Raw genomic sequence first — 16,349 nt, forward strand, 5'->3', positions numbered from 1 at the left:
GCGAGGGATTGACGTCAGTTAGCCCCAGTTCAGGATATGAGAATTTGTTATCAGTGTCATCAGGTTGGTCACATGTGGGCCAACTATCCACAGCTTACTGCAGGACCGGTGCAGGCTCCAGCACAGGCCACTTTGAGGATTACAGGTGGAGGTCAGGGTGGAGCAGAGCCCCTAGGGCTCAGGGGCCTGCTTTTCAGTTTATAGTAGAGGAGGTCAGGGCAGAGCTGGATACAGCTGCGGGTATGTTACCTTCTTTATATCTTGTTATCTTATGGTTATTGTGGGGTATTGCATCTGCTAGTCTTGTTCGTATAATTTATGGTATTGTATCCGTTCGATCTTTTGGGTTTATGGTATTATTGAGGGGTCGATAGTTAGGGGTCGGATTCAGTTAGCATCAAAGGGATTGGTGGTCAGATCGTGGTTGATTGATCTTGCTGTCGGGTATAGCAATTGCTATTCGAGAAGTGTTCAGCGAGGAGTCGAGCTCCCTTAGAGTTTGAGATGTGCAATGTCGGATAAGTGATTTTGTGGAGGCTTCTCGTTTTAACCCAGTTATAGTAAAAGAAAATTTGTTAAGTAAGAATGTTTAAGTGATGTTGGTTGGGTCACCAGTGTTGGTAGTCAGTGCTCTAAGTGGGGGAGAACTGGAAAATTCTCAGGAGGATCGACAAGTAATTGAGGTTGAGTAGCTGTTTGGAAGTCAGTGGTGTTTCAATCAGCCAAGAGTGTGTGTTGGTATGAGTGAGTAACAGACTAGTGGGGGCCGGGAGCAGACCATGGATTCAGGGTAGATAGTGTTTGATGTTAGGCCTGGGTTAGGCCATGGAAAGGATTCCGGGATCGGAATGGAGTTAGAGTTCGGAACCCCTTGAGGGCTAGAACAATATGTTTGGGAGAGAGTCCCAGGAAGGATAGTTCGGGATGATATATGCTAGTCTGAGCGGTTCGGGGAGACTGAAGGCCTATGGGCGTACCAGTCAGGCCGAAGGCTCGGAGAACGGTCCAGACAGGCTGAAGGTCCTGGAGGGCAGTCCAGACATGCTGAAGGTTCTGAGAGTGGTCCAGATTGTCTGAAGGCCTGGTAAGGCGGTCCAGTCGTGCTGAAGACTCGGTAGGTATTGATAGATCTTTATGAGGAGATGGATTGAGTATGCTGTGATGCAATGGCAATCAGTAGGTCTGGCCCCGAATATTGATCATGTTAGTAGGAGGCGGTGCATGGACTCGAGAGTCCTTGCGAGTAGATTCAGGGCATGTGCGATGCACAGAGTAGCGGTTACTCTACAAGGGATAATGTAGAGTGGGGTGTGTACACCATGGAACTTGTCTGAAGTGGCGAGGTTGGCAAGTAGATTTCCTTGGATAAGGAAAGGGAAAGATATGTAACTCCGGGAAGGAGTGTTGGTTCCTGGAAGTGTGAGCAGTAGCGGGAAAGGATGATTAGAAGTATTTCAGGATGGTTATTGGCCATTATGTTGTGCCAATGATATAGAAGTACATCCAGGTTGGATGTCGGTTGGAATCACGGAAGGATTTCCAGTAATGAAGAACCAGAGGAGTTCAGAAGGGATGCAAGGGTGGAGTCTTGGATTCTCAGTATGATTGTGATCAGGAGGTTATGTATGTAGTGGAAGTTCATCCTGGGGGATGTCTGGAGGTACCGTCAGTGTGTTGGGTTCCCAACCCGAGGATGCTAGAGCAGGGTCAACATATTTATGCGATTGCGGAAGAGAGCTCATGAGAGTGCTCGGGAGTTGAAGAATGTATCATCCTGTCAGCATGAAAAGAGTAGATTCGAATTCAGAAAGGAAGAGGGATAAGTCCCAACAGTGAACTCGATAAGGTTGTGTTAAACGAGGAAAAAGATATCAGTTGGTAGCAGTGAGTACCCAGTCAGAACTCGATGGTTGAGGGTATTATCTAGTCTTGCGAGAGACAAGTGTATGGAGATCAAGAGTGATAAGTGTCGCTATCAGAGGAAAGAGCCGGTGGTCGGCTTGAGACAGTTGATATGAATCGGTAAGCAAGGAGTTGGATCATTTTTGGGATGATAGCAGTGATTGGAAGGATCTGAGTCAGTAGAGATCCGAGGTTGCAGTGTGGGTTTATGGTTATTGGAATTGTGTGCTGTAACAGGCTTCGAGGATGAAGCCTAACTTAAGTGGGGGAGAATTGTAACACCCCGAGTTCAGAAGAGCAAAGTTCAGGGTGCTTAGTGTAAATATGGAAGACCGACTCGGCGAGTCAATGGGTAGACTCGGCGAGTTGGGTCGCGAATCTGGTCATATGTTAAGTGACCAACTCGGTGAGTCGGAGGAGTGACTCGGCGAGTTGGTGCTGGGTGGAGAGAACCCTAATTTTCAGGGTTGTTCCCTATATAACGGACATTATAACCCAACCTCAGCCTCTTTGTTACCTTCCAATACCCAGAAAACCCTAAAATCGTGTATAACCTCCATTGATGAAGAATTAGAGCTTGGGAAGAGAAGTTGAGAAGAAGAAGGTTGAAGATCAAGAGGCTAGCATCTGGATGTCATTGTAGATAAGGGATCTACTCCTCCTTTGGATCATTTCTAAGGTAACAATCAGTTACCTTAAGTTTCCTTATTCTAGATTCGTTCTTGGTTGCTATTTTGGGGATTATGGCTTGAGTGGAATCAATTTCGAGTTTAGAAGCGAGATCTGAAGTTGACACTTCAGATCCAAGCTTGTAATGATCCTATTTGTTGTAAAGGTGCTGTCCTAGAGTGGTTGGTGAAGTCCCTTTGACTTAATCCTTAGCCCAAGAGTATTTTGGGCTTATTTCCCCATGCTTTAACGTAAAGTTTGCACCTTTATGTGTGGGGAAGGTTGTAGGAGGTTGGATCTATGGATTGGAGCCCCTGCATGGCTTGGAAAGCCACTATATGGATTAAGAACTAGAGGTACTCGGCAATTCACATGGGTGTACTCGGCGAGTTGGATGAAGATAGGCAGGGACTCGACGAGTTGGAAGAACAACTCGGCGAGTCTGTTGAAGATTGCCTTGGACTCGGCGTGTCTGTTCTTGGACTCGGCGAGTCTGGTCGCAAAGTCCTAACCTTTTTGGTTGAGCTGGGAATCGGTGATTCGAGGGACAACTCGGTGAGTTGAGCAGGAAGTGACTTAGAGTTTGTGGGACTCGGCCAGTCTTGGGGCGACTCAGTGAGTTGGGTCGCAAGATGGGAGTTTTCAGAGCCTAGGGACTCGACGAGTCAGCGGGCTGACTCGGCGAGTAGAGCCAGTCAGGAAGTTTGACTTTAACTAAGGACTTTGACTTTGACTAAGAGTTGACTAGCTGACTTACAGGGGTAATTTGGTAATTATTGGTATTTATTGAGTTCAGTCTTTTGGTATTATCAGTGGTGGAGTTTGTATTAGAGGTTGGAGCAATGTGATCTTATCTCTTCAGTCAGTAGTTGCGAGGTGAGTTATCCTCACTATACTAAGGGGTCTAAGGCACCAAGGCCGACTCATCGGATTTGATAACCTAGTAGTTGTTGATATGTTGAGTTGAGTTAGTAATGTATGCCAGTTGATATGCTAATCGGGTAGATCTGTAGGACTGCCTGTGATACTGATTGATTACCTGTATGTGCAATTATCTGTTACATGCTGACATGTTATGTGGGTCGTGGGATGGGTTGAGGTTGTACTGCTCCGTGCAGTAGCCAACAAACCCTAGATTATTCCAGATATGAGCTGAGGGCCTGGTAGGCATTCCAGATTCATACTGAGGACTCGGGAGTATTCCAGATATGAGCTGAGGGACCGGTAGGCATTCCAGACTCATACTAAGGACTCGAGAGTATTCCAGATATGAGCTGAGAACCCGATAGGCATTCCAGACTCATACTAAGGACTTGGGAGTATTCCAGATATGAGGTAAGGGCCCGGTAGGCATTCCAGACTCATACTGAGGACTCGGGAGTATTCCAGATATGAGCTGAGGGACCGGTGGGCATTCCAGACTCATACTGAGGACTCAAGAGCATTCCAGATATGAGTTGAGGGCCCGGTAGGCATTCCAGACTCGTACTGAGGGTTCGATGGCATTCCATATACGAGCTGAGGGCCCAGTAGGCATTCCAGACTTGTATTGAGGGCCCAGGGGTAGTCCAGCTTGTAAAGCTGTGGACCCAGTACATGATGTTCTGTTTTGATTGATATGATATGCTAATGTTGATATTGCTATGTGGACTGTATGTGTATCAGTATTTTAGGGGTATCTCACCAAGCTTTCAGGCTTACAGTTGTGGTTTAAATGTTTCAGGTACTTCAGGAGACCGTGGCAAGGCGAACGTGTGATCGTACCGGTCCTCATGTTCTTGTTTTATGATATGGTTCTGGGAATACTTTGATAACAAATGTATTGAAAACCTTTTTGTAATAACTTAGTGAAATTGGGTGGTTTTTGAGAAGTTTAAATTGGCTTGAATTTTTAGAGTGTTACATCAAGTCCACCGCAAAGATCGATAAGACTATTTGTCATGATTTACTAAAAGGTTAGTAAAAATGGTTATGCGTACAAGTTTAAGTGTAATTCTGAAACTTTGGAAAAGTTTCAATGTGTAGCAAAACGAATAAGAAGAATCAAATTAGGCAGAAATATAAAAGTTTCTCCAATCTGAAAAGATGGGAGAGTACTTGAGTATCTTGTTTTATGATTATGTTAAAAATTATGGAAAGCCATATCAAAATTGATCCTCTAAGGACGTCTTGGTGCATTTGTTTGGCTAAACACAGGAATCGTGAATTGTTGAAATGGTTAAATCAAGAAGACGAGTCATAATTCGTTTCAAAACAACTCTTAGAGTCATACTCCAAGATTGTAACTCGAGTGACATAATCTTAAGAAAGGTTTATAACATTTGTCAAATGTAGAGTAAAACGCTTTCTACTCTTGTACATTTGAAATTGGTAAGTTGTGATGTTTTGGATAAAAGAAAGACCAACTAAGACCAAGAATATGAAGTGGTTTTCTTGATAAGAATGCACACTAACTCTTGAATATTTGTTTATCAAGGAATGATTCTTGACAAGAGAATCTCATATGTCATGGAGTCAGTGGGAGTCTTAATGATCTTGAAAAGGATCTCAAGAACTAATCAAGAATAAAACATGTTCTTTATCACTAGCACAAGACTCGAGGTTTCTAACCTATCGTGTTGACATATTCTTATTTTTGAGCTCGTTCCAGTTAAAAGTTGACTATGTTTGTGAGTTCTATACGTTCTCAATTATGTGCATAACAACCTGGAAGCAATGGTAGGCCCTGTGCTGCCAGGTGGCAAGAAATTAAGATTGAACAAGTTTAGTCCAAATGAGTTTGGATTTGTCACTAACCTTGTCTTGTGAATATGGTTTTGACAAATTCACATGGATAGCAACACATACACCATAAAAATATAAGTGTCATAAGGTTTCTCTCCAATTCATGAAAATGATTGTGAGGAAACGCCTTCATTAAGTATATTTTAAAGAGATAACAATTGTGGGATTTGCCTTCCCAAATTTGATTATGATTACGGCATCCCTCTTCATAATTCAAATTGTGAGAAGGGGTAAAAGTTTTAAACATTATGTTCACGGAATCCCTCTTCATAATTGTTTAGACACACATGTGAGATATCTAACCAAAGGTGTATAATTTTGATAAAGTCTTATCAAAGAATCTCATATCAAAAATCTGAACTTTGGTAAGAGAGTCCATAAAGTATTGATTTCTTGAAGTCCATATGATTTATGGGTACATGTCAAAGCCAGTGGGTGCATAAGTGTTATGTTAGTAAAGTAATTATTATGCTACCTGGAGCATAATCAATTATGGTAAGTGTTGCAAGTTAGCAATGTTAATTATAGTAAACAAAGGTTTCAATTTCCCAAGTTTTAGGGTTTGAAAAGTTGTTTTGCTATAATTAAGGGAGAGGAATTCACACTTCATTTCTATTCTAAAAGCTTAGATTGAGATTTTAATCAAATGTAGTCAAGTATATATATATATATATATATATATATATATATATATATATATATATATATATATATATATATATATATATGAATGTTATGTTGGAAAGGTTCAACATAAGGAAATTCTATATATGGAAATATTATTTACGTTCTAAAATTCGATTATGATTACAGCATCCCTTTTCATAATTTGAATTATGAGAACATGGCAAATAGAAATATAAATATTATAGCAAAATACAGGTCTAGTATCATGTCTTTATGTGAGACATCATGAGTCGTGTCCCATATGCTTCAGATATAGGATCGATTATATGTGTTGTAATATTCATCCGTTCTATATTTTCCAAATGCCTAGGGCATTAAGAGGAAAAAGGACTAGAACTGGATATGACTAAAATGATTAAGCAATTGTCGAGGACATTATGAGGTTTACCAAAGATTGGTTGCTCATGGACACTTGGAAGTATGGTGTAAATTTTGGAAAGGACCATATTGACATATTCTGAAAAGAGGCAACTATTGTTTAGAAGTGATAGACAAAATGGGAATATGGAAATGTTTCTATAAGTGGAAGTCAATCTTTAAATCTGTGTAAGATTAGAAAACTTAATGCAAAAAGGATCTTCAAAGGAATGTACTTTGAATGTGAGACTTTGTTTCCATGGAATTGCTTTCCACTGGAATACTTTGTAATGTCTGTTGCCAAGTCTCTGTGACTTTTGTGCATAGTCATTACAAAATGATCATTGCATATAAGTTTAGAATCTAACATATTATAGTAAATGGCAAGAATTTGATATTCTTACGTTTACAGTAAGGATTTGGGATTGTGAATTGAGCATCATTAAAGTGTTGTCAATTGATCTATTTCACAAAGTAAGGAACATAGACAAACATAGTGTACATGTTTGGGGCATGGGACAACTATTGATTTAGCTGAAGTATTAAGTTGATTATTCAAAACATTATACAATGAATAATGAGTAATCAATATGGCACTCAGAGTTTTGGGGCCATATAGGATTAGTATAATTCTTGTGTTTCACTTTGCATGTTTTGACTTGCCGGATAACTAGGTTATTCAAACCATCCACATTCAATCATACTTTGGAAGTAGGTATTGAGGCAAGACTGTCATGAATGGGTCTGTAGTTTGTCTAGGTGTTTTATACATAGCTGCAGTGTTCATGAGTGCTCATGGAATAAGATTCGAGTATTGGATTAAACCCACACTCATTTGAATCACTTTATGGATTTTATCACGAGTGATCATGAGACGATAATATCTTATATTCTTGAAACTAATAGATATGATTTGCACTTTACAAGTAGGTTGCACATTGCTGATGTGAAAACACACTAGTAACTTCGTGTTATAAAACTCATCATTGTGTGTGATTTGATGAGTAAATAGAGCAAGCATATGAGTCAAAGTTTATCCATTCCTTTTACCCTTAGAGGGATAAAAGCGATATATGTGGGCCCCTCGATGATTTAGTGATGACAACCCAAAGTGCTCGACCGGGCCTGGACTGATTTGATTTGTTCACTTAGTCGGTCATCATAAATCGGAAATCAGGAAACAACAAATGGACAGAGAGAATGATCATAATCCATGTCTCGGTCCATATTATACCTAGAATGGAGGAATATATTATCTCTTATCTAATTGACGTGTTATTGACTAGGTCATAGTTCGACAGCGACTTTTAAGAGCTACGATTGCTAGCCGGATTTTGGAGTCGTACTTGCAATAATAGTTATTAGGATTATCCAAGTGGGTGACTTTTGGATTAGGTTTCTAAGCCCATAACTATAATTTTTATGTACTTGAACCGAGAGTAGCATGGTCCATTTAGGTTGCATATCATAAGGACAATTTGTTAGGATGGACTTTTGAGAAGAGGTTATTTATGGTTTATTAATATATTATAAGTTCTAATATACTAATATGAAATCATATGATTTAATTAGTGTTGATCAAGAATTAGTTTGTAATTAATTTAGTGATGAAAAGAGACTAATTAAATCAATGGGGACTAATTGTGTAAATTAGTTATATTTATATGTTGGGCTTATGATCCATGTTGAACTAAGTTTATGTATGGATACATAAAGAGTTGGGCCACATGAACCATGGATCATAAGCCCATAGGTTTTGGTTAGGGTTAACCCATGACCTTTGGAATCCCACATATAAATATGTTACTACATAGCCAAAATCATGACTAATGAATGCTTGGAGATTATGAACGATTTTGGTGGCTAGGACTCTCTCTCAAAATGTCATGCTTTGTCCATGGTGTGTTGTGATTCCATTTGAGGCATTCATACTATTGGTGCTAAGTTCTTAAAAGCCAAATACAACAAGTTCTAGAAGCCACATAAAGATGTAAACTCCTAACTAGTATTTTATGTTGTTTATATCATTTGTATGCTAGTTGTAGGCTTAAGGCTTTGGAAACAATATTGCATGTATAATTAGAGAAAACATAGATCCAAAGATTTTAGGGTTGTATGTGCACCATAGGATGTTGTAGTATACTAAAACCCAACAACATACCTGCAACATTGCCTGCTATAATTCGAATCTCTCTTTCATGTCACTGTAAAGTCCGACTCCTTTGTGTTAGGGCTCCTATCCCTCCCTCTCGTCCATCAGTGATCCTTAAAGTGTCCGGAGCAAACGTGCTTACTACCCCTCCCCTTATCGTCGGACAATCGGCCTTCTTGTGGCCCACCTGATCGTAGTGAAAACATAATGGGCTTGCCCCCTGTGGGCAGTCCCTGCTGACGTGACCATCCCTGCCACACTTGTAGCAGCCTAAACCCCTGGAATGAAAAACTCCCTCGTGCCATTTCCCGTACGTGTTGCATTAACTTCGGCCCTGCCGACCTACTGATCGTTGATTTGAAGTCTTGGGCCTCTTCCCGGGACCCTCCAAAGTATACACCTGATCTGACCTCCTCTTCTCAATGTGCTCCAAATCAATCTCCCTCTCTCGGGCTCACGAACTTCCTAACTTCATCCCGCAACATGTCGTGATACCTTACTTTCTTCATCTCCTCATCTGCCACATACTGCGGTACCAATAAAGCCCTCTCCCGAAACTTGGCAGTGATATCTGCCACAGTCTCCGTGGTTTGGCGATGATCCAGAAACTCTCACGCCAACTGCTGCACCTCAATCATTGGTGCAAACCCAGCTCGGAATCTAGTCGAGAAGTCATCCCATGACATGATATCGACTGCTTCATCACCAAATCACTACCGATCTCTTCCCACCAATCACGTGCCCGATCCTTCAACGGGCAGGAAGCATATCTGACCTTGGCCTCCTCTGGGAAAAAACTCATCCTGAATATGTTAGCCATATCTGCTAACCACCTCCTACTGACAATGGGGTCCCTCTCCCCATGGAACGCAGGAGCTCCACAAGCACGGAACTCCCGGAAGTCAGTGTGCGAGCTCCAATGATAACCATAACCTCTGTACGGAATGTGACCAAGGGCTCATCATCTATCTCTGATACACAATGAGAAACCTCTGATGAAATAAACTCTCGCAATTGCTCGCTAATCGGCTCAGCATCTGCACCTGAGCCAAAACCCAAACTAGTACCATCTCCTTGAGAGCTCATCTCGAATCTGAATACAACATTCCAGCTATCAAACATAAGCAAGGGTCCTTTCTTCATAAGCTTCTTAGATTCTCCAAGACTTCTCACCGATTCGAGTATGGATCCTCTGCTTTCAGTAGTAGGGGCCCAATACTACCTTCCAAACCTATTCGTACTTTCCTCAGTAATCATCCCGAATGCTCCAAGTCACTTTCTCAAACCATTATGCCAGTACTCACTGAACCATACTACTAAACTTTTGAAGCATGTCCTAGGCTTTCCTAGGTTCCCAAACCCACCACGTTTTCAGCTGCTAAAAGATTCCTAGTAATGTCAACTTGCTTCCTCATGAAGATAGCCACATGCAACAGAGATCAGATAATCCTTCAAGTAAAAGACCCATCCCTAGAACGGTTGGACTTAGACAATAACTGCGCAATAGGGTCAAGTCCATCACTTTGAGATTATCCGGCATGTGTCCCATGTGACTTAGCATATTCACTAAGTAGCTAACTCACATCACTAAGTGTCCCAAAAAGCACAAACAAAGCAGCATTCAGAAAATGGAAAATCTAACCAAACAAGCCATTCTATCATCTTATTAGGAATTTGTACTAGCATTCAATTCAAAGGCTTATACAATCAGGCATAACCTAAAAAAGCCATCCTACTACTGGCTGGTCAGTTCTAGCATTCAAATCTACAAGCTCACATAAGCATACAAGGTAACTCTCCTAGATCCTTAAAAATAATCTAGCATGCGATTCACATAATCATATCATATCACACACCAAACATGTATTGGTATTTTGGGAACCACTTACTTGAGCTCAGTCAATTGCACACATCACACACCTTGTTCTTTGCTTAGAAATTCTTTTTATAAAAATGATTTTCTTTTTAAAAATTCCATACCAAGTCCTTAGTTTGAGTTCAGATACACCCGAGAGTGTGCCCGAATCCGTCAAACCAAGGCTCTGATACCAACTTGTAACATCCCAAAATTCAAGACCAAAAATTTCATTTGTTATCAATTAAAACCACTTAGTAACTTTGCTCAAAACATCGAATAGTATTCTAAATAAAACAATTATAAGAGTTTTAATCCCAAAGATCATATACTGCGGAAAAACATAGTGTGATGCGCTGTGATCGCCCTGACCTCCTTCCTTTGAATACATAAGTACCTGAAACAAAAGCTGAAAGTCATAAGCACAAAGCTTAGTGAGTTCCCCAGATACCACATACCATAGATATCAACTGAGCCATACATAACTTTCATATATCAAATAAGTTGCTATGTGCCACACATAGTCTTTTCATTATGCCATGGGCCGCCACGTGGTCTTTCTTGCCAAGCCAGGGCCACCCCCTGGGTCTTACAGACAAGTTCCATGAGCCGCTTCCTCGTCTTCCATGCAAGTATTGCAAAGACAACTAGCATACATACTACTCTACTTGGCTAATTAGCATACAGTGTGCAATGAGCCACCTCCTGGTCTTTCATACATAATAGCATATAATGTGTCAGGAGCCACCTCCGGGTCCTTCATACATATCACCTAGGGCTAACCCTCGGGTCTTCCTACCATACATAATAACATATAGTGTGCCAGGAGCCTCCACCTGGTCTTTCATGCCTAATGCCTAGGGCTAACCCCGGGTCTTCCTACCATACATAAAGTAAATAGGCCGATATTGTGGCTGTAGACCCATACAAACAGTGAGGAGACTCACCTCTCACTGCTGAAATCCTGCTGATACTCCTCTGTCTACTAACCAGCAATTCCTAGACTGCTACTCCTTTGGCTCCCCGAGCTATCAGTACCGAAATAACACTTAGACCAAATTGCCTTCAAAAGTCAAACTAAGTCAATCTAGTTCAAAGTCAAAGTCAACGGTCAAATTCAATGCTCCGAGTTAACTCAACTCGCCGAGTTGCTCCATCAACTCATCGAGTTCTAAGACTCAGAATCCTGAAATCACGATCCAACTCGTCGAGTCAACCCCTGACTCGCCGAGTTCCCAGGCAACTCATGGTCGCGATTTATCAAATCAACTCATCGAGTCCATCCTCAAACTCATCGAGTTCCTCCATACAGAAAATGGGACAACTCACTTCGACTCGTCGAGTTCCTCCCTAGACTCGGTGAGTCTCTTAGTCTTTTTTGGGCTATCTTAATGGATTAAGCCCTTATACTTCAGATCCAAACTCCAAACTTCGAATATACTCTGGAAATGACCTTAGAAGGGGAAAGGTTCCAACTTTACCCATTAATACCCTTTCTTAAAGGATTTTACTCAAACCCTAACTCTTAAGGACCTAGATCTTGGTCCACAAGCCAACCATACACCAAACTAATGCATCCAAACATAGATCTGGACCCAAACATATCATAACCATGCAAAGCTCCTGCCTTTTTCCTTCCATACATGGCCTTTTGAGCTAAAGAGGCCAAAGAACACTCTATTGCTTGCATGGGGACTCCTATGGCATAAAGTTTGCACCTTTATGAAATAACAACCCTTAATGGTTCTATATCTGAAAATATAAGCCTTTGGGACATCCATTCTTCACATGCTATGATACTTGGACCAAAAATCCTCATAAAGCAACAAAGAAGAGATCTAAGTGCATGATGATCAAGGTTGGAACTTTCTTACCAAGAAACGATGAGGCATGTAAGAGGTTTCTGGATCTACTAGTCTCTTCTTGTATCCCCAAGGGTTCTCCTTCTTCTTCAAGCTTCCAAGAACTCAAGAACACTCATAAATGGCTCACAAGCTCATGTAAGGCACTAGGGTTTTATGGATTAGGGTTTGGGCAGTGTAAGTTGGAAATGAGGCTGATAAGAGGAGAATAAGATGTTTAAATAGGGACAAAAGCCCAAATTTAGGGTTTCCCAAACCCAGACCAACTCGCCGAGTTGGTCTTCCAACTCGTCGAGTAGGTCACTTAACCCGCGTCCCAAAAATCGCTCATACTCGTCGAGTCATCCCCTGGACTCGACGAGTAGACTTCTTGACTTGGGGTTTTTCTTTCCTTAATTGGTTTTCTGGATTCCGGGTGTTACAACTCTCCCTCACTTAAACTAGACTTCGTCCTCGAAGTCCGCTACGACCAACTACCCTGCAACCTCTCACAACATTCCTATAAGATGCATACTTCATCTGCTCGATCCAATCCTCTGAGGACCGCTTCTATAGGCCTTTCATCCGGTCTTTCCACAAAAGAAAATCGGTGGACGTAAACCCTTGAGAGCACCCTAATTACTAACGATCTTGAGTACATCGCTCTTACTCATCCGACAATTCTTCTGGTACTCCCCTAGTACTTACACTTGACATCCAAGGGGTTCACCCCTTTTCTCTGTGCAATCCATGGCCCTCCCAAGGAAACTAAACATAAACAACAACCTTTCCTATATTTGTGAAGGACGGATCCTTCATTCTAATTAAATCTCCAGCCACTCCCAATGCCGGTCACTTTAAGGTTACCTACTGAATGCTTCCTCCTACTATATCCCGGTGCCGAACACCCCTCCCTACGAATGGATCAGGTAATCCTTCGAGTAAAATATTCATCCTTGCAATGGTTAGACTCATATGAGAGATGCGCAATAAAGTCAAATCATTCCCTCTAATATTATTTAATCATGCTGTGAGTGACTTGGCACCTCCCGATCAACTGGTTGCTACACGCAAGAATCTCTTTTCACTACTCCTGACCGAAGATCCCACTATCTCTTATTCGCTTTCCAGATAAACTAAGAACATCCTGGTCCCCACTGATCTATACTTATCTGGGTTACCGGATTCCCACCGGCTACTGAATCCAAGCACAATCTCTCAATCGCTTCCAGCGACTTCCGAAGAGAGCTTTAACTATCGAAACTACTTTATCCTCATTGCCACTCATGGCTTCTGCATTCCTGCTGATCCTCCCGATTGCACTGTTTGACCACTCCTTGCCAACATAATCTACTACAAAAGGTGAATGCTACCTGAACTACTATAGTCTTACATCATACCTGGTCTCCAACGACCTACCACTTTCCGAAACCAAACATATTGTGGCCTAATCACATCCGTTCAGCTACCCCGCCCTATCTTAATCCATCTGAAGAATTTCATGAGTGAATCACACATCTGTCGCATTCTCACCGCCGAATAGGGTCCGGAGAATGTGTAACAACCCGAAATTTCATGTCACTTCTTGTACCACAACTTGTAATCCAATCCGATCAATCAGACGTCATTTTCAATTTCGTTTCCAATTTCGCCATTTTATTAAGTCATTAATTTATATTGATCTAAAATGACTTAATGGGTGTCTTAATACGTTTAGAAATCATTTTAACACCCCACTTTAGTGATCGGAATAATTATAGAATCGGCCATATCGAGTCACAACAATTTAGTCGGGTATGACCAAAAGCCTCACTTAACGTCAGTATCGGGTAGAATTCCGTCGTGTCCAATTCCCGAACACTATAAAAAGTGTTTTAAGACTTCATTTGAAGCCTTTGGCCAATTTCTCACTAAACTCTCACAACCTCTCTCCTCAAGCTAGAATTAAGGTCCAAATCTCAAGTTTAAGGCTTCAAATCTTTAAGGTAACCTCCCTAGCATGTTATTCAACACCTTTAGCCTTCAAATTGATGAGTTAATTGAGTTTTGGGACCAAGAACATGAGTTTATGGCCAAGGAGCAAGCTTGGGCCGTAAACTCCATTAAAAGGGGTTTTTAAGCCAAATTACCCTTCCAAATCAAAGTTGGGACTTAGATATGACTATAAGGCTTGCAAATCTAGACTTAAAACAATTAAAACATGAATTATGAGGGACAAAAGAGAGTTTACGGCCAAGGTATGTTCTTGGGCCGTAAACTCCTCTTAAATGGGGATTTAGTGCCTTAAAACATGTCAAAATGCTTTCAAACTCAACCAATGGCCTTGTGGTAAAATCTAGATGCATCTAAAAATAGTTTAAAGGTTTGAAACATATTAAAAATGTCATTTATAGGAGTTTACGGCCTAGGAACTCACCCTTGGCCGTAAACTCATGAAACCATGTTAATGATGCATCAAATACACTCAAATGGCTTGTATAAATTTCTAGAATCACATGTGATTGTTTTAAGCATCAAAAACTATCTTTTTCATGGGTAAAGGAGAGTTTACGGCCTTAGAACATACCTCTAGGCCGTAAACTCCAATAAGTGTGTTAAATGGTAACCTAAATTCATAACAATGCTTAGAAAATTAGTTAGAATCACATGTGATTGTCCTATAAAGCTCAAATCAATTTTTCCTTGGCCATAGGTGAGTTTACGACCATAAACTCTTATGGGGTGGCCGTAAACTCCCAATTAAATGTTAAAATTTCATTCCAAGTGTTCCAAGGCATTTTAGATAATCCATTCTAGCAATCCCCATGTCCATTTAAGCCCTTAAACCATCAAAATCACACCAACATGAGTTTACGGCCGTAAACTCATGTGTGGGTGTGTTTTGTGGTTGTAAACTCATTTAAATGTTTACTTATGGAGAGTAAACTCAAGTCCCAAGTCCCTAGTGCCATTACACGTCCGAAGATGTCACCCGGGTCACTCCAAACGCTCATTTTGAGGTGTTTAACCTCGTTGGAGTGTAATTTTCCATATGATTAGTGAATGAATTCCTAATTGTGTATATATGGACATTATTTCAATTTACATAGGGTCATCGCGAGTAAACAATCCCCGAATCAACGTCTAGTATCCAAAACCGACACATTCCCGAGTCCGGTGAGTTCATACCCCTACTCTTTTTCACTGTTTTTCATTATTTTCAGGGGGAGAACACAAGCAAAGTACAAGGGTTTTCTTGTACTCAAAACTTATTTTTATGTGTGTACTACACATTTCATATGCTTTTAATATTGATTACACAACTGATAACGAGTTGAATACACAGATTACTTAAACATTTATTTGTGAAATGAGTTTTATAAACTGTTATGTTTTATATATTTCACAAATGGTTTCCACATTTTATCAGTTAAAAGCATGACTTATAACACATGAATAATATATTTTGTACACTGTCTTGTCCTCGGTAACATTCCACAGAAATACGTGAATGGAGGATTACCCTATTATTAATAGTAAATTTGTTATTCTGTATGATTGGAGACACGTCCTCAGCAAACACTCCACAGAGATACGCGAGTGGAGGACTACACCCGTAACCAGAATCTCTAGAATTTAGAGAGCGTGACTTGAGTGTATAGATCTATACGGGGCTGACTACCCCACACCTGGCTACTAGCTACAGCCGAACCAAAATGGTTCAAGGGTGACGAAAGTCATAAGGATTGTGGACTACTTATTGCCACAAGGCTGTGGACTACTTATTGCCACAGGTTCAGTCTTTAGTATGGTTATGGAACTCGCAACTAGGATAACAGAGATTTACTTATAGTAACAATGAACCACATACTACATTTTACACATAACCAGGATTCAGTTTACACCTTTTACATCTTTTACATCTTTTACAAATGATAACCAACATTCAGGACGGTATGGGACCTTCCTGGGAAGTCTTGTACATAACCAGGTCTAACAAAATACATCTTTTACATTGAAAACCAACATACAGGAAAGCATGGGGCATTCCTGGGTAACATTCACATAATCAGAAAAGAGTAACCAACTGAATAACATTACATCTTTTACAATAATCACCCTT

This window comes from Lactuca serriola, chromosome 6 (genome assembly GCF_051521515.1).
Source record: "Lactuca serriola cultivar US96UC23 chromosome 6, Lser_US96UC23_V15, whole genome shotgun sequence".
NCBI lineage: Eukaryota > Viridiplantae > Streptophyta > Magnoliopsida > Asterales > Asteraceae > Lactuca > Lactuca serriola.